The 19,603-nt window shown below is 43.5% G+C and overlaps 1 protein-coding gene across 2 annotated transcripts in view; it reads left to right on the top strand.

Moving 5' to 3' along the window:
• Nucleotides 1–431: 431 nt before the first annotated feature.
• The window catches only part of LOC148038511 (NADH dehydrogenase ubiquinone 1 alpha subcomplex subunit), a 55,496-nt gene continuing 36,324 nt past the window's right edge, over nucleotides 432–19,603 (top strand). The window contains exon 1 of one of the 2 annotated variants that reach the window (XM_087672875.1): nucleotides 432–597. The gene's annotated coding sequence lies outside the window, so the exon portion shown is untranslated. The remainder of the gene's footprint in view (nucleotides 598–19,603) is intronic. The other variant, XM_087672881.1, reaches the window with a different exon arrangement.

Here is a 19,603-nt window from a genome sequence, read left to right on the forward strand (position 1 = left end):
AGTCTTCAAGAGGTTTGACACACTTTATAGATTCGGGATGTGCTTGGGATGTTTAGGGCACTCCTTTCCAATAGGGAATATTAAGCAAGAGCCAAACAAGCTAGAGTCTTGCCATATATGGGGAGAGAGAAATAAAAGGTAAAGGATACCATGTAAATAGTTGCCGTATCCATTTCAAAAAGTGAAAGTAATAGGTGAATGATAAATATAAGCACAAGGAGGAAAATTAGGGAAAATTTTCAAGGAAATTAGAATATTAAAATACACCTCTACATATAAGAGCATTCAATGGTAATAAGACCTTATATGTAAGAGTAATAATTGAACGGCAAACTAAAACTTAATTAAAGAGGAATCAAATTCCATGGAAAATACTAATGGATACTTCAAAACAAGCCGAATATAGCCTATAATGTTACGTCTTTAAATTATAGTAGATAGGCCTTTGGAAGATGTTTTAACCATGTTCCTGTGTCCTAAGGAATGAAACCATAGTCGACTGCTTTTCCTTCTGGATGCTCGACAGGGTTGGGTCACTATCTCTATTATTCTCTCTCTGCGAACCTTCGCGGGTCTCCGAGCGACAGGCTACAGCAGGTATGCGCTCTCTCTCTCTCTCTCTCTCTCTCTCTCTCTCTCAATTTCAGGCTGAAATCTCCAACATTAATGAAAATCTTCAGACTTATCAATCCCTTTCACGAACATAATCAACTGCTGCTGTAGTCTGAGAGAGAGAGAGAGAGAGAGAGAGAGAGCGAGCGCTTTAAATTTAAAAAAGAAGAGCCTTCTTTAACGGTGTACATGAAACATCAGATCAATGTGCTAGCATTACATGACACACGCGATACAAGCATAAACAGACAGTCAAAATTAGAGAAATGGACATCAAGGTCACGTCCACCATAGGTGGTGGGTTCCATTACCCATGAGTGTGGGACCAACAATGTAATTGGCAAACTGCCATCGCAAGGGCAGGTGCCTAGAGTCTCACTGTTCAGATCACTTGGCCCACATGAGCCCCTGGATCCCTAATTGGTTGCCTTTTACCTGTGTTGATAAACGTAGACACCTGGCCACTCAAAGTTTAGGGACGATGTCGTGGGAAGTATTTTGGATATCCAACATCTGTCATTAACGAACTTGCCCTTATGAATGATTGCTGTCCTCAGCAACATTTCCTCTGGGGGCAAAGCTGGGTAAGTGACATTTAAGAAAGCCTACCAACTCTTGTGTTGCCTTTGCCCCTTAATGATTCATCCACTTTTGTAAGAACTCTGATTGTTTATTGCCAAGACTCGAAAACCGATTTGGGTTTAAGTGGGTTATAGCAAATAATGTCCTCTAGGTGTGGGACTTTCTTAATTCAGATTAGTTTCTCATCTTTCCAAGGATGCTTTTAGATGGCTGCATGGAACATAGGATGAGCTTGATATCTGGAGGCAAATACAATTGGTAGGATGCGCTACTTATTTCATTAGGATTGAAATCATTTGTAGGATCTTGAAGACAATGTATGATAGTTGTCATTGCGCATCATATTAGAATACTCTAGTACTCCTGCATGTCTTCTTAGAGCTCGAGGAGTATGGAGCATAAAACGTAGTGGGAACTTGGATGCTTTCCTTTGCAACGGTTAACATTTCTTGTATTTTTGTGTAAGAAGTCAATTGTGGATCATATTTTCACTCCTTTTGAGTCTTGAAGCAAGTTTTGGCTTGTAATGATGCATTAGTATGCCAAGTGCTTACTACCCATATGCAAGTATAGTGCTTACTACTTGCATATGAGTGAGGCATAGAAGCCTCACCTCCAACACCCTCACACTTCCTCTTTAGCATTTGAGAGTCGTGAGGGATGAGCTCATCACTAGGGCTAGAAGGCAGTAGAGAAGGTCTTCACATCCTTCGCTTTCTCTATAGAAGAGGAGCCCTTCATCTTGGCCTTCGCCCTAGCCAAAGGACTTGAATTAGGTCAGAATAGGAAGATAAGAAGGATGATGGGTAGTCGGAGCTGCCACCGCCTCGTCGTCGTCGTCCTCCTTCTCCTCCTCCTCCTCAAAGTGTGCCTTCATCTTCTTCTTCTTGTCACCCCTCTTTGAAGTTGCATAAGCCTCTTGATGGCCACCATATTGAGATGGTAGTCTTCCTAAATGCAAAGATGCCTCATGCTCAAGTAGCATGGAGGCCATATACTCACAACTTATAGGTGTTGCTAATGTCTAAGCTTGTAAGGCGATGGCCTCACCATCAAACTTTGGAGGAAGCTTGAGAATGGTCCCAACAAGATGTGTGTTTGGAAGGGTAGACTGCATGTGTCAGAGCTGGTCTTGTATCTAGGTCACTCGTAGAAGAAACGATTGAATCATATGAGTCGCCCCGAACTCAATTGTTCGAAGACAACCATAGAGGGTCATGGCTTGCATGGTCGACGGAGCCTCGCACGTAAGGTGAAGCTTCTCCCATACATCTAAAGTTGTCTTACAAAAGGTAACTGCTAGAAGGACCTCTTTGCAGATGCACCTGAGAAGAGAAAAGTAGGTATGAGAATCATTTGTGTCCCAAGCAAGCGCAATCTCCTCAGTTGTTGCGGTCTCAATCTTCAGAAATAGGATTTGGAATCCAGGGATGCTCAATGGATCTTGAAACAATATACCACAGGCGCTTCTTCACAAACCAAGCTTTTAGTACAGCACTCTAGGTGAGATAGTCAGGACTCTTAAGCTTATCATTAGTAGAATAGCAAGGAGGTGCCATTGAAGGGGGAGAGGTACAGGAGATGAAGTAAAGAAGAGGTGTATAGAGAGAGAGAATGGTAAGACTTTCAGCCCATGAAGTAACAATCTGAGAGTTCAAGCTATGAAGAAATACCCTAACATAGAAACACAAATAACACCGTACAACAAAGCACTGACTGATAGAATAACAATGTTAGGGTTAGGGTAACTCAGAGACAATGAACACAGAATAAATGAAGTGATATGATTATTGAATATACAATGCTCATGCAACAAACACACCATGTAGTGAATGAATACTATACCTCGAACTCCTGTATCTCAAGGATTAGGGCAGGGGTAATAAGCTGGAGAGTGTCGTACTCTAAACAAATTCCGAATCGCAACAAGGCAACCTCCAGATGTCGAACACTAGCAAATGTAGCCAAGGAAGATTGGATCTGATACAGACGACAGTGTAGGAGAGAGAGAGAGTAAAAACGCAGGTGAGGAGAGAAATACTAAAAATGCAGGTGAGGAGAGAGAAAGTTTATAGCGATAGCTGAGAGGAGAGAGAAAACAGCAGATGCAGGCTGTAGGAGAGAGAAAACAGTAGCGACAAGTTGAGGAGATGATGTCGGCAACTGGAGGGGAGAGAAAATCTGCACGGTGGCAACTGGGGTTTGCAAATGCCGTAGTATGTTGACATGGCAGGTTGTACAACTACTATGGATGACGGACAACAATAGTCATCTGGCTGAAAACAACAGCAAATTGATGATGGAGGGTTGGAAATAGGTGCTAGATGAGTGAAAACTGCAATGGATAGCTTGGACTGCGATGTTCTCTGCAAACAGGGTATGGGTAGTAAGCTGAAAACACTTGAAACCTTCAAAAATGAGATTAGGGCTGAATGGAGGGTAGGATACCTATTTATAGAAAGTTTGGGCCCTCCTAAGTAGTTTTGTGCATATGGGATATAGATACTCTCTAAGAACACATTTCTTTTTAAATAAACAATGTTTCTTCCTTAATTAAGCATGGTTTGGGGCTGTTTAAGTAAAGCTAATTCATTTTTAGCTCAACACCCTCTCTCAGGCCCAACAACGGTGCTACTAGAAAGAGGCCAGTCAAACCCTTAAGGCGTTCCACCCCAAAGCAACTAGAGTATCGGACAAAGGGTGTGAGTTGGCTGCCTAGTGGCCTACTAAGACTATAGAGGCGATGGCTAGCTTAGCAAGGGAGCCCAAGTGATCACCCTAGAGACGCCAAGGCATTGGACAAAGGGTGCACTGCGGCTGACCAGTGGCCTACCAAGTCCTGCAAAGGTAGATGGAATCAGCTATGGACTTTTTTAAGAGGACTTTGACATTAAGTGAGGGTATGGTTATTGAATATACAATGCTCATGCAGCAAAGATACTATGCAATGAATGAATACTATACCTCTAACTCGTGTATCTCAAGGATCAAGGCAGGGATAACGAGCTAGAGAGTGTGTCGTACTTCGAATGGATCTAGAATCGTAGCAAGGCAGCCTTCGTATGTCCGAACACCAGCAAAGGTAGCCAAGGAAGGATGGATTTGATGCAGATGGTAGGGCATGAGAGAGAATGCAAAAAACGTAGGTGAGAAGAGAGAGACTAAAAACGCAGGTGAGAAGAGAGAAAATAGTAAATGCAGGTTGCAAGAGAGAGAAAACAGTAGCAACAGGTTGAGAAGATAGAAAAAGTATAACCCTAGATTGAACTACCTCCATCTCCAAGAAGTAAGACAATAAACTGAGGTCTATTACCTCAAATGTAGCACTAAGCTTTGCCTTGTTTCCGCTATGGCAGCAGAATCTAAGCCTATGATGAGTAAGTCATGAACGTACAATAGGACGTAGCTGACCTTCTCTACAGTAGATCAAACATATAAGTTCGGGTCATAAGGGGTAGAATGGTATCCGTGAATCTGTAAGAACTTATCCATCCTATGGAACCAAGACCGTGGTGCTTGCTTTAGCCCATAAAGAGCTTTCTGCAAGCGGAATACCTTATCCCTTGGGTTTGTGGAAGGAAATCCTGGTGGTTGCTCCATATAGACTTCCTCCCCTAGATTATCGGAAGTGGAGCAGCAATGGAAGCGTAAACATATGCTGTAATAAACTGCTGAAACACAAGACAAAAGAGTAAGGGAAAGAAAGATCACTGAAGAACACAATACAGATGAGAACTTAGATGTATGCTTGGGAAATGGAATCCATATATCCAACATGAGATAATTGCATACAACAGTGAGTCACTGGTTGCATGGGAATCGGCACTGGCTTCTCTCTTCATGGAGTCTCCACACGTGTGATGGCAGATGAGCGATTGAGTGAGGAGGAGCTTGAATATATAGGACAAAAATAGTCCTTAATGTGATCAGGTCGGCCATCAATAAAAGCTAAATATGACCAAAATGAAGACTATAAAAAATACCTAAAATATCCCAAATAATGTGCCTAGCCTCTGCATGCACAGAGTCACACATGAGCTGATATATCTGCTAACACCCTCTCTCAGATCATGGGTGATTTGATACAATATAATGGTACAATGAGAATGAATCATAAACCATACAACATAGAACCACCAAGTAGAACCATGGATACCCAAGCAATGGGTGATCAAGCCACCACAAAGGTGTCTCGGAGAGAACCTAATGTCGAGGTTGATCATACCAGCTCTTGAAAATAGAGAAGATTATATCATATTTCTGTGTTTGTCCCAATGTCTCTCAGTAGTATACATGACTAGCCTGTCAAAAATGCCTCTGAAACATACGTTACCATGGATTCCTTGCCTTTGGCGAAATTGCCAAAGTGTCCCCTCTCATGTGAGCTTAAGACTAGGAGTAATCCCGCTCTGTCAAATAAACAACTCATCATGAACCTGGATGCCAATCCTAGCTCCAGGATTTGAACCTGCTAGACTTCAATCAATGCATCAAGGAAGTCCCTCTTGGGATCCTATACATCTGTATAGATGTATAGATGAGGCGCAACTGCCCCATCTCACCACCCTTTGACACTCCCTCTCTGGCACTAGAGAGTCATGAGGGATGCCATCATCACCACCACTAGAATGCAGTTGAGGAAGGGGCCATCCATCCCTTTTCGTGATTCGAAAGTTGATCCTGTTCGCACCTCGGACTTCTCCTTGGTTGGAGGATCGAAGTCCGAGTTTGAGACAAATGATGACTTGTCGGAGGAGTCCACATTCCACTTTGTCTTCTTCTCCTTCTTCTTTCTGGAAGCCGCTAACTCTTTGTAGTCCTTCCGTAAATGACATTTCTTTCCACAATGGTAATAGTAGGTCTTTGACTTCTTCTTCATTGAACCCCTCTCTGAAGCTGCAAGAGCCTCACGAGAACTTGACAAAAGGCTCCCCAATAACCGCAGTGATGCCTCATGCTCAAGCAACATCAAGGTCAAACTAACAGGAGTTGATGATGTTTGCGCCCTCAAAGCATTTACCACTCCATCAAACACCGGAGGGAGTTTAGAGAGTACGAGTCGAATAAGATGAGCCTCTGGAAGGGCAAACTGCATTTGTCAAAGTTGGTCTTGGATTTGGGTCACATGGAGTAGAAAAGATTGGATAGTATCTTTGGCCTTGAACGGAATTTGCTGGAGCTGTCCATAAAGAGTAATTGCTCTCATGGTGAAAGGTGTCGCATACAACAGCTGCAACTTCGTCTATACTTTAGAAGATGTCTTGTAGGAGGTAACCGCTGGTAGAACATCTTTGGAAATACACCGAAGTAAGGCCGAGTAAGTATGGGCATCGTTCGAATCCCATGTAAGCACCGCTTCCTCATGGCTGTCTTAATCAAAATCAGTTGGAATAGGAGAAGGCCACTGAGGGCGTCCAATAGCTCCGTAAACCACGTACCATAATGGCTTCTATATAAACCAAGCCTTCATCACTGCTGGGAATAAAGGGTCACTGTGCCTTTTATTGTGTTCGGGTCTGAACTCACCCTTACACTTTGTACTTTATATATATATTCAAAACCTAAAATGTAGTACACTAGTCATTGTACCGAACATCAAGTGTCGTGCTCTCACTCTCACTCTCTATTGCTCTTGTAACCAGCCTTCCTTCCGTGGATAGGTGGTAAACCCCTAATTACAACTTAATTACAGCAGCAAAAAATTAGTGTAAATCTAAAAAGACAAATTTACCTACTGATCTTGGACAATGCACACCTGATTGGCCCCAAAATTTGTGCCTCTTTCGGTATTTCTTTAGCTTTTTTGAAGAAGAAGTTGATTTACAATGGGATTCTCCCAATCCCTTTTGGTATTCCAACTCCCCTTGCTGTGATGAATCACTAGCAAGACTTTAATCCGATTTGCCCCTTGATTCCGGCAATCAATTGGCCTTCACCCACTTTGATGGAGATGGAAAATGCCCCAAATTCAATTATTTGTTGGTCCCTCCACTTAAATAGGCTAAAAACAGCTTCAGCCCTGTTGAATCCAAGTCTTCGAGCTTCCGATTTTTGACACGTTTCTTGAGGCTGTTGCTAAACCCTAATTTCTATTGCAGATTAGGGTTTACAGTAGAGAAATCTGAAATTTCTGAGCCTCCAAGGGTCCAAATGCTAAGATCTTTGGAGCAAGGCTGTGAAATGGCTGGGAGATGAGAGGAAAATCTGTAGAGAGAGAAAATTCAGAGTTTTGTCATGAAGAATGATTGAAAATTAGTCAAATGTAGCTGCTGCCTTGCCACAACAGCTTGTAGATGCAAAGAATTGAAGAAAATCAGTCATTTACTGCTGTTGCCTTGTCACAACAGCCTGTAGATGCTGTCTCCTGTTATTGATTGGTCTTCTTCTGCCCTTGGCAGCCTCAAAAGGTCCTCCAATGGCTGCAAATCAGACCAGCAGCCTCTCCTTCCTCTCTCTTGCAGGTTGAATTTATAAAAATGCCTCTCCAATCTCTAAAGACGTTTTTTAGTCTTGCATGGGCATTTTTGACAAGTGGCAGGCTTCCCAAATGGTTTTTTCAGCATTTTTCATAATTAAATAATTATTTTTTAACTTTAAATACTGAAAATTAATCTAATAATTATTTCGGTTCCATGAAAAATAATCTGATTGGCGAAGAATTAAATTGGCTAGGCAACTTGCATTCGTGAGTGTCTGCACCATCTTTGACCATCAGATTGGCGTCAGGTACCATTAGATACGACTTCTCTAGTGTCACCAACTGACACTTATGGCCAAATGGATGACCTAGGCCAACAACTGGTACGAGATACCACCGAGTACTTGTGCGGCACAACTCATAGCAACTTTTGCCTTTGACTTCCGGTGATTTCTTCGGGTCTCGGACTCGTAAATTTACTTTAACCCCAGTTACACCTCACATGTGCAACATTTACTTAATCATGTGATTAGAAATTAATCCACATGTTAAGTGAGGTTTCAAAAATACATGTCCTCATGATAGCTCTCAACTTTCACAACAAACTAGTATTAGAGCACACAGGTTGTGCATGTTTCCCAAAGCTAGTGACGGGCGTCAGGCCACGTGACAGGCAAGGAGGAACTTCAGGCATTAGCTCTCAGTGTTTGATACATGTAGAAGAGACAGGTGGACTAGGTGGGCATCAGCTGTCAGTGTTTGACACGTGCAGAAGAAGCAGATAGACAAGATGGGCTGCAGGTCGCAATCGCTGCAGGCGGTCAGTTTGTAGGCGACACGCTGCACGTTGCAGGCGACTAGGCCCAAGCGACATGACGACATGGCTGCGGACGCGACGGGCAAACACGTGATGACCAGGCGGTCTACCTCATGTGGCAGGTGGCGACCTTTTGGACAGGTCACGCTGGTCATAAACTTGACTTGTTAGTTATCATTCTTTTTTCTTTTTCTTAACTTCTGCAATCATTTTACCCAGCATTCACACACAAAGGGACAAAGTCAAAATTTGCCCAAGAAAATTGGGGTTTTTTTCCCGGATCTGGGGATTTTAATGCAGAAGTGGACAATCTGACTCAGAAATTGCTAAATCAATGCACAATTGCCTGTGAAATTTTGGGTTTTTTTCACATTTTGGTGAAATTTCTTCAGTTTCAGTGAAATTTGTGCACACTGGATGTGAATAATTTGGGGCTTTTGCAGAATTTCATCAATTTGTGCAAGAATTGCGTGCTCTATGCATTTGGGTACTTGAATTCATGCAATTTGAACATATTATCTTCTTAAAATTTGGGGCTTTCGACCCAAATTGTCAAATTTGTGCTCAGGAATGCCTTTGGAGTAGAAATTGCAGTGAAATTTTGGGGATTTCACATGAAACTGGTGGCTTGGTCTCTAATTGTGTCAGAAATTGCTTGAAGAGTGCAGCAAACGGCATTTTTTAATTCTGAAAATTCATTTGCAGATCTGAAAATTTTTGCAATCTTGGAATTTTCATTGCTGATTGGTTTTTTTGTGTATTGTGGCCACTTGTGTCATATTTGGACTTTCCTTTGGTGACTGGTTAGTCAAATTGGGGCTGCAAATAGTGACAACAGTAATCTTTTGCACATTAAGAAGCTTGAGGGTGCCCATAATTTTGCCATCTGGCAAAAACAATGCTACAATGTCTTGGTGCAGAAAAAACATGTAAAGCCCATCAAAACAAAGGGAATCAAACCAGTAGACATGGAACAAGACAAGTGGGATGACTTAGACGAGCTTGCTCGCTCTACCATTGAGCTCTCAGTGTCAAACAACTTGCTCTTCAACATTGAGAAGTTGAATTCAGTATGCAATGTGGCAAAGGCTTGAAGAATTGTATGCTCAGAAAAGTGCAGCTAACAAGGTTTATTGGCTAAAAAAACTGATGAGCTTTCACATGAAAGAGGGTACAACCATGTCTGTACACTTGAATGAGTTTAACTCAATTTTCAGTTAGCTGATTGCTTTGGATTTTCATATTGATGAAGAGGTCAAAGCCACCTTCTTGCTATGCACTCTACCTAAAAGTTGGGATACTTTCAGGACAACTTTGAGTAATTCGAATGCTCAGCTGTTATACTCTGATGTGGAGAGTTCTTTGTTGATGGAAGAACTCAATAGGTAGAACAACTCAGCAAACAAGTCTTCAAATGCATTACACACTAGAGGCAGGTTTCAACATAAGAGCAGTTTTGAAAATCGAGCACGTAGTAAGTCTCGTGGAAAGAATGTGGAGTGCCATCATTGTGGCAAAGAGGGGCACTACAAAAGGAATTGCTTTCAGCTAAAGAAAGAGAAGGGTAAAAACAAAAACAATGAAGCCAACAATGCTGAAAACAAGGATAGCCAGCATACCAAAAAGAGCAATGTGAAAATAGAAGAGGTTAATGTAGTCACTCATGATAATGACAGTGATGGTGATATACTTCTAGCTTCTTCTTTGGATGCACATGTATTGATTGCAGATTTTGAGGATGACATTCACACTTGGATACTTGATTCAAGTGCGTCCTTTCATGTCACATCACATCATGAGTGGTTCTCTGACTACAATGGTGTAGTATGTGGTGTTTTCCTCTTGGGGGATAACTATGCATGTAAAATTACAGGTATTGGCAGTGTGAAACTGGAATTTCAGGATGGCTTCATGTTTGTTTTGCATAATGTGAGACATGTACCTTAGCTAAAAAAGAGCTTGATCAGCATAGGGCAACTAGATGATGAAGGCTATCATATCACCTTTGGGGATAGTAAATGGAAAATATGTTAAGGGCTCCCGCATTGTTGCCAAGGGGTCCAAAAGTGATACTCTGTATCCTTTGCATGTATCTAGTGTGCGTGCGCCGTGACCATGTTGTCGCCATAATTGAGCAGCCAAGTGTTTCTTTGTGGCATAGCCGGTTGGGACACATGAGTCAATTTGGAATGAAAGTGCTCTCTTTTTTGGGTTATTTACCGTGTTTGAGGTATGCTGATTTTGAACAATGTGATCATTGCATCTATGGTAAACATGCTCAAACGTCACACAAAAAATCTATTTCTCTTAAGTTTTCACCCTTAGAGTTAGTATATTCAGATGTATGTCAAATGCCAGGGTTATCTTTAGGGGGAAGTTTGGGTTTATCCAATCCGTCGCAAAGACAAGGCCTTGGATAAATTAAAAAAAATTCTTGGTACTTGCTGAAAATCAGACCACCAAGACATTAAAATGCCTTCGCTCTGACAATGGTGGGGGAATATATGTCCAAAGCCTTTCAAGATTTTTGTGATAGCAAAGGGATTAAGAGGGAGCTTACTGCTTCTCATAATCCGCCCCAAAATGGTGTTGCCGAGCGTATGAATTGGACCATTGAAGACAAGGTCCATACAATGCTGTCACATGCTGCTTTACCCCATGGGTTTTGGGCAGAGGTTGTTATGACAGCCGTACACTTGATTAATCGATCACCAAATAGGTCTTTGGGGGGGGGGGGGGGGAGAGTTCTCGGGGAGTTCCCCAAGAAGCGTGGTTGGGTACATCACCTTCGTATGCACACATGAAAGTGTTTGGTTGCGAGGCATTTGTGCACATACATAAGGAAGAACGCAACAAACTTAAGCCAAAGTCCTGTAAATGTATTTTCCTAGGATATGGTGATGAAGGTGAAATAGGGTATAGATTATTTGATCCCGAGAAAAGAAAATTAGTACGCAGCAATGATGTCATCTTTCAGGAAGATCACATGCACAAACAGCCCGAAAGAACAGAGGAAGTCAAAAGGGTTGTATTCCGGGAGGATGTACCAGTAGGACAGCAAAGAATACCCGTTAGACAATAGCAAATACCTGCTGAAAATGTCCCTGAAAATGAAGGGAATGATGCTGTAAATGATCAGCAAGATCTTGCCCATGATGTTCCACAAATTCAGTAAGAACATGTGCACTTGGAATAACCTGAACCAGTTATACAACAAGCTGTACCTGTAGAATAGCAAGTTGTTAATGCAGGTTTATAGGCTGAACAGCCAGCAAATATTGACCACTGGGCCCGTAGGTCGACCAGAGGTGCAAAAACAGCTAAGTAGATTTGTTCCTGGAGTAAACTATGTGGCTGATTATGTCATGGTAACAGATTGTGGTGAACCGTCATGCTTCCAGGAAGCAATGGACAGACAAGATAGTAAGAAATGGCAAAAAGCAATGCTATCAGAGATGAAATCTCTCATGAAGAATGGCACTTGGGATTTGGTACTTTTGCCAAAAGGACAAAAAGTGCTACCTTGCAAATGGGTTTACAAAATGAAAGTCACTTCTGGTTCTTTGTCCAAGTACAAGGCACGCTTGGTTGCTTAAGGGTACAAGCAAGAACATGGAATTGATTTTGATGAAATCTTTTCTCCTGTAGTCAAAATGACTACTTTGCGAACCATCTTGGGCTTGGTTGGATAGTGCCTTCTTACATGGTAATCTGCATGAGGAAATCTATATGTACAGATCAAAGGGTCTTCTTTATCTGTCACAATAGGAGTATATTACCAAGGTTTTGCAACGTTTCAATATGGAGGGGGGAAAAGCTATCAATGTACCATTGCCTCCGTATGTGAAACTTAGTGTAGATGACAGCCCTACATTAGATGATGGGAAGGTTGAAATGGCCAAGATACCCTATGCTTCAGTTGGTAGCTTGATGTATGCTATGGTTACTACATGTCTTGACATTGCATTTGCGGTGGGAGTGGTTAGCAAATACATGGCATATCTTGGTAAAAAGCATTGGGAAGCAGTGAAGGGTATCATGAGATACCTTAAGGGCACAAAGGATCTGTGGATCTGCTTTGGTAAGCAGAAGTCATGTGTTGTTGGTTTCACGGATGCAGATTATGCTGGCCATCCTGACTGCAGGAAATCTACTTCAAGATATGTGTTTATGTTCATAGGAGGAGCAATCTCTTGGATATCTAGGCTGCAAAATTGTGTTCTACTATCTACTACAGAGGCAGAATATGTGGCTGCCACAGAGGCATGAAAAGAGGCTTTATGGCTCTTATGTCTGGTGAGAGAGCTTGGGATTACAGAGGTTCCTATCCTCCATTGTGACAGTTAGAGTGCTATCATGCTAGCATGGAATCCTGTCTTTCATGCAAAGACAAAGCACATACAGGTGAAGTATCACTTCACGAGGGATGTACTTGACAGCAAAGATATATTCAAAACCTAAAATGTGGTACACTAGTCATTGTACTGAACATCAAGTGTCGTGCTCACTCTCTCACTCTCTACTGCTCTCAACTCTTCGCATCTGGACTCTTAGCTCAGCTCGTGACCATACCTTCACAACACATCACAGCTCTCCATGTAAGATAATCAGGTCCATGTAACTTACTATCAATGGATGTGTATGGAGGAGCCATCTGTAGAGGATTTAGAAGAGAAGTAGAGAAATGAAGGTATTTGGAGAGAGAACACAGCCAAACCACAAGCATAGATTGCAGAAAATGAGAGCTCACATGTAGTATTCACCAAAATCTGACCAAAACAAGAAGAAAGCTGCTGCAAAAAGTTAAAAAATCAGCTAGAAATTGCATGAAACAGCAAAAACGGCCTGAGAATGCAGTCGCCCAGCCAGGAGGAGATGCAGAGACACCAAAACACAGGCTGAAACTAACATATAGGCAGTAGAGGGGCTGACGTAGGCTGTACAGATGCCGAGGTCAACAAAAACGCAGGTAAAACAGGTCACTTGGTTGGAGCAGCGGTCGTTAGGTTTGCAATGGTCAAAACAATCTTGAAATCAGCAAAGAAAACACAGCAGGAGCATAGAACTTAAAATCTGATACAATGTCAGAAGTGGAGCAGCAATGGAAGCGTAAACATATGCTGTAATAAACTGCTGAAACACAAGACAAAAGAGTAAGGGAAAGCAAGAACACTGAAGAACACAATATAAATGAGAACTCAGATGTATGCTTGGGAAATGGAATCCATATATCCAACACGAGACAATCGCATACAACAGTGAGTTACTGGCTACATGGGCACCGGCACTGGCTCCTCTCTCCACTGAGTCTCAACATGTGTGATGGAAGATGAGTGACTAAGTGAGGAGAAGCTTGAATATATAGGACAAAAATATGTCCTCAATGTGATTAGATCGGCCAGCATTTAATGTTGGTTGGCCAACAATAAATGCTAAATATGACCAAAATGAAGACCATAAAAAATACCTAAAATATCCTAAATAATGTGCCCAGCCTTTGCATGCACAAACTCACACATGGGCTGATATATCTACTAACACAAATAACCATTTAGGTAGACATTCTTGACATCCATCTGATGTATTGGCCAACCATGGTGAGCGGCCGGCGCGAGTAATAACTAAAAAGATGTCAACTATGCAATAGGGGTGAAGGTCTCTTCATAATCAATACCATGCTTCTGTTGAAACCTTTGCACGACAAGGCAAGCCTTGTACTTGTCTAAAGTCCCATCAACCTTTAGCTTAGTCCTAAAAATCCACTTCGTCCCGATGACTTTCTTATGGCTCGGATGATCCATCAATGTCCAAGCCTCATTGTGGTCAATACTCTCTAGCTCCTTCTCCATGACCTCTCGCCATTGAGGGTGCTGAAGAGTCTCCTGCCATGTATGTGGCTTAGAATGCACTATGTAATTAGCTGTAAACAATGATGCAAATGATGCTTGAGGTGCAATTCGAGGGTAAGATCCTTGAATCTTGCATGGTTTGCTAGTACGAGCTCGTGAATCAATCTAAGAGGTGCCTCAACTCTACGTGTAGATTGTTGAGGAAATGGGGTACGGTGCTACTTCCTGAGCTGATATGCTTTATAGACATCTTGAGCTAGCTTTAGGCGAGGAAGGCCCTCAACCATCTCACGGTGAGACAACTCATGAAGAGAGTCATAGCCAAGATACCCTAGGTGGAAATGCCAAAGATGCTCATTGTTCGTCGGCTCCCAAGATGTGGCTAGTGCCTGGAAGCTATGGAACACGGAACCCTCGGCTGTTGGCTTGGTAAGAAAATGGGTCATGTGGTATAGGCCATTAGGCTATGCCTTGTCAAAAGATGACGTACCAGCGAGACAGTAGGGTTTGCGGGGAGGAACACGGAGTGAACTCGGCAAACATGGAGAAGAGAAGAGAGGAGAGAAGAAACTTTGATGAATGGAATGATGAAATTCTGAATCATGGAGTGAATGTGATACAAGGGAACAAGGGTGCCGTAGCTCAAGGAAGATGATGAAGACAGCCACGAACCACGAACCGCAATGTCCTCTTAAAGGGGTGTGAGGGTAGTGGAGAGGTTGGAGAGAAGAGGTGACGGATTGAATAAATTAGCCATAAGGAATGAATGAGAGAGTGGCCTATAAATAGGCACAGTCAGCTAGGATGGCGGCCCTTTTTGGGGTTGCAAACCCTAAATGGAAATCCTAAACGCAAAATGCAGAAACACAAAAACACAAACTGTGGGTGAAGGGTTTCTCAACACCCCCTCTCAAGCCCAAAAAGGGGAACAAGAGAAGAGTGAGGTGGAGATGCAATGCTACATACTGAAGAATGCTCATGCAGCAGGTGCCACTTGGACAGTGTCCCTCGTGGGAAAATTGGTTACTTGCCTAAGCGCCCTAGTACAAAGATGATGAAAATATGCAATGCATAGGAGGAATGTCGAACTTTGTGTGGTGCCGAGAACCATAAAGATATGCTCGTACTCGATCTCGGGAGGTGGCTCCATACTGACCAAGTGACCAAGGCAAGAAGAGAAGAGGAGGAAGAAGATGTAGAGGATCTCTAAGATCCAAGATTTTCACTGGAAAGGGAACTTGCAGGAAAGAATAGTAGATAGAGTGAACTGGAGAACTCGAAACTCAACCTCAAGAGAGAAGCCACTAGCTTTGTGCATCCATGCTGAAAGGAATACGAAGGCCTTGTCACCAAGTCGTGGTTGAACCTCCAAGGTCCTGATCAAGGTGGTACCTGAAGATCCTGGGTATCAGTAGAAGAGATGACTGGTTGAAGACAGCCACCCCAAGAAAGTAGAGGATGGGTGAAGAACTTCATATGGAATAGGTTCCCTCTCTGAGGTGGGAGGTGGAGGGGCCTCGGCTGAAGTCGAATAAGAAGTAGATGCCCCTTTGAGGGCAAAGAAATAACATTCCCCTCTGAATCCCCCTCTGAAGTAGATAGGGAATTCAAAAACTCATGGATCACCGATTCCAAAATGTTTGATGACGAAGAAAGTGCCGTCGGTCGTGCCGAAGAAGGTATCTGGGGTGGTGAAGAACTCCTAGAGATGGCCTCTCAAACCTGAGTAGATGAGGGTGAAGGGTGGGGTTCAGACTGAGCAATGAGTGGGCAATAGTTGCTTCTTCTCAATGGAGCGGACTGGGAAGCTGAAGAAGAGAAAGGAGTCGAGCAGCCACTGTCTCTCTCGGAGCGGATTGGCGAGGAGATGGTATCAAACAATCACTGTCTCTCGATGGAGCGAACTCGGTAGCCAAAGAAAAGGAAGGAGTCGAGCAGTCACTGTCTCTCGAATGAGCGGACTGATGAGGAGACGGTATCAAACAATCGTTGTCTCTCGATGGAGCGGATTGCAAAACCGTGGGCCAGGAAGCCATTGGACTCGAAAAGAGATGGAGGAAGACTGCCGCTGGCATTCCGGCGATCTCTTGGAGGTTGTAGTGCCAATCAATCCTCCCTGCCCTTGAAAGGACTTAGTGCGCATCGGATGCGTCTTATTGCCTTGAGCATAGTACTTTGATAGCTGATGCAGAACGATCTTTGTGGCCCAGAAAGGAGAGGTGGCATAAGGAGTGCCTGGTGGAAGACGCATATACTCTGGGGGGGTGGGGAGCAAAGGTCGAAGTCGGCAAGCATTGGGGGTGTGTTCGGTGATGCCACAATAGAAGCACCTAGTAGTCTGGGCTTTTGTTGGTAAAAAAGCCACGGATACCAGTGTGCCTTGCTAAAGAAGGAAAAGGTCAGCCACCATGAACCATGAATTGCAATGTTTGCCTCAAGGGGTGTGAGGGCAGTGTGAAGCACGAACTACAATGTCCGCCTCAAGGGGTGGGAGGGCAGTGGAAGGGCTGGAAGTGAGCTGCCAGTGCGAGGAGAATGCGACCAGCAGTAAGAGGTTGCAACCAGTAGAAAAACGCAGGTGAGGAGAGAGAAAGACTAAAAACGTAGGCTGTAGGAGAGAAAAAGATTAAAAACGCAGGAAAAACCAGCAGTAGCAGTCAATATGCTGAAATTAGCTCCGAACAGTGTGTGATAGGCTGGAAACAGGCGCCAAACTGTTGTAAACAGCAATGGCCAGCTTGGAGCGTGATGTCCTCCGCTTCCAAAGTGTAGGCAGCAAGCTGAAGTACCTGAAATCTGCAAAAACGAGATTGTTTTGTGAATGGAGAGTGATCGGCAACAATCGCTTTGCTGTAAATAGCTGCAAACTGCGGGTGGAAGGCTTGAAACAGGTGCTAGATTGTAGATGACAGCAAGGGACAGCTGAGACTACGATGTCCTGCGCGAAAGGGGTGTGGATAGCAAGCTGAAAACACTTGAAACCTGCAAAAACGAGATTTTGATGTAGCGGAAGAAGAAAAGAAGTGGATGCCGAACCTGCCACGGGTCTTTGCCTTCACTGGAGTGGAGGATCTTTGTGGTTGTTTGAGCAGATCCAGCTTTGATACCATGTCAAAATATGACGTATTGGCGAGACAGTAGGGTTTGCGGGGAGGAACACGGAGTGAACTCGGCAAACATGGAGAAGACAAGAGAAGAGAGAAGAAACTCTGATGAATGGAATGATGAAGTTCTGAATCATGAAGTGAATGTGATACAAGGGAACAAGGGTGCCGTTGCTCAAGGAAGATGATGAAGACAGCCAGAACCATGAACCACGAACCGCAATGTCCTCCTGAAGGGGTGTGAGGGTAGTGGAGAGGCTGGAGAGAAGAGGTGATGGACTGGATGAATCAACTATAAGGAATGAATGAGAGAGTAGTCTATAAATAGAAACAGTTAGTCTAGGATGGCGCCCCTTTTTGAGGTTGTAAACCCTAAATGCAAAACACAAAAACGCAAAAAACGCAAACTGTGGGTGAAGGGTTTCTCAACATGCCTCACCGCGAGCATTTACGAAACCAGTTTGGGAGTCAAGGACCTCGACCGTGATCGTTGTAAAGAAAATTGCTCGCCCCAGCCAGCTAAGTTGCTGAATAGGTAATAAGTTTACCCCAAGCTGGTCAGCCATCTTAGTCGACAACGTTCTCAACTCTAGAGAGCTTGTCTAACTGGTTTGCAGAGACCCACATCATCTCCGTAGAGACATTTGATGCAAGTCTCATCCAGATCTGTGACTTCCCGCCCGACGAGGTTACCGCAGAGGTCCACTCATAACAGCCGAGCACATTAGCACTTGTTTGGATTGTGGACAATGGAGCTACACATTACATGACTCCTATAGAGGACATCTCTTGTACCTGAGCCCCTGCAGCCAAGCAAGTCCATGTAGGAAACAACTCCTCGGTCAAGATCCAGGCTCGAGGTTGTGTCAGTTTTCCCATTGACAAAGGGTTTGGATCTGGCTTAGCTGGACAATGTATACCATGTAGTGTGAGTTTGACCTTTCCATTGCCCCTTGCCATCACACTGCCTCCCCTGAGGGGTTTGCCCGACTAAGGGGTGGGCTTCTGTGACTTCGGTTTTGGTGTTGTCCCTCTTGCCTTTTATCGACATTCATTGTCAAAATGACCAGCCTTTTGACATTGTTGACAATACCTATTCTTCTTGGGTACATTCTGTTACTCGGGTTTGAGTTGAAACTGGGGGTTTCTTGGTGATTCCCCTACTTGTTTTTTGCTTTGATTTTGATTTGAAGTTTGATTTTGTTTACCCTTTCCTTGTTGCCCCTTCTGAAAACGAGCAACAAGAGCCCTCTTTGAGGTATATAAAACTGATTGAACAGCGGGGGATAACGCAATAGTTGACACTCAAATTCATAGAATGTGGGTAAGTTGGGCAGAGAAACCACTTGCCACATACAATTGAATTATTTATGTGCTAGCTTGTTAAGAAACAATGTGACCTGATTGTCAGAGGACTTAGGAGTCCCTGTAGTGGAGAAATCGGCAAGGAGATGTCGATACTCAGCCAACTTGACTTTCAAGTCATCCTGGTCAGAGATTTTGAAGTTTTTGAAGCTCATGATTAAGATTTATTTGACGGGTCCTATCTCGAGCCGCATAGAGTCAGCAAGTGTGCCCATCGTTTTGATACTAAGTCAAAATGTTGAAGTTGAGAATGAAACTCAGGCAATAAGCGACAATAGCGGAGGCATTCTAGCTTTCCATGAGCGGACGACCTCGTATGGAATAAGTGCGGGATCGGGTTGGGGTTCCAATCCTTGCACAAGTTCCCATAGGTTCTGTGAGTCAAGGACATGTCTCCTCAAGTTCGACCAAGTTGTAAAGTTTGACATGTTAAAACGAGTCTTGTCATTGAATGCATGCTTGGCGGAAGATGAGGTAGAACCATGAGGTGTCGGGAATGTGGCGTAAGATGGATGTGGAGGATAAGATGGTGGTGGTGGTGGTGGAAGTGTCTGATAAGAAGGAGGGGGAAGAGGCGGGTAGGTAAGAATAGGCTGTGAGTGTCCAATGAGTGCCGATTGATGCGGAGGTATTGGAACATGAATGTTTCCATAAGGTGCTGATGGAGGTGGAGGCACTGGGACATGTACGCCTTGTCCAAATGGCGGCTTGGACGTAGCATAATGACTAGAGGGTCCACTAGGTAATGCCATGGAGGCAAATTGTGGCACCAACTAATCCATACTTGGGAGAGATTGGGGGGAATACCTAGGCTGCAATGATTCCGAAAGCGTGTGAAGAAAATGTGAAACACCAC

This window comes from Lygodium microphyllum, chromosome 3 (genome assembly GCF_053477565.2).
Source record: "Lygodium microphyllum isolate KBCC chromosome 3, Lygodium_microphyllum_v1.1.10, whole genome shotgun sequence".
Lineage (NCBI taxonomy): Eukaryota > Viridiplantae > Streptophyta > Polypodiopsida > Schizaeales > Lygodiaceae > Lygodium > Lygodium microphyllum.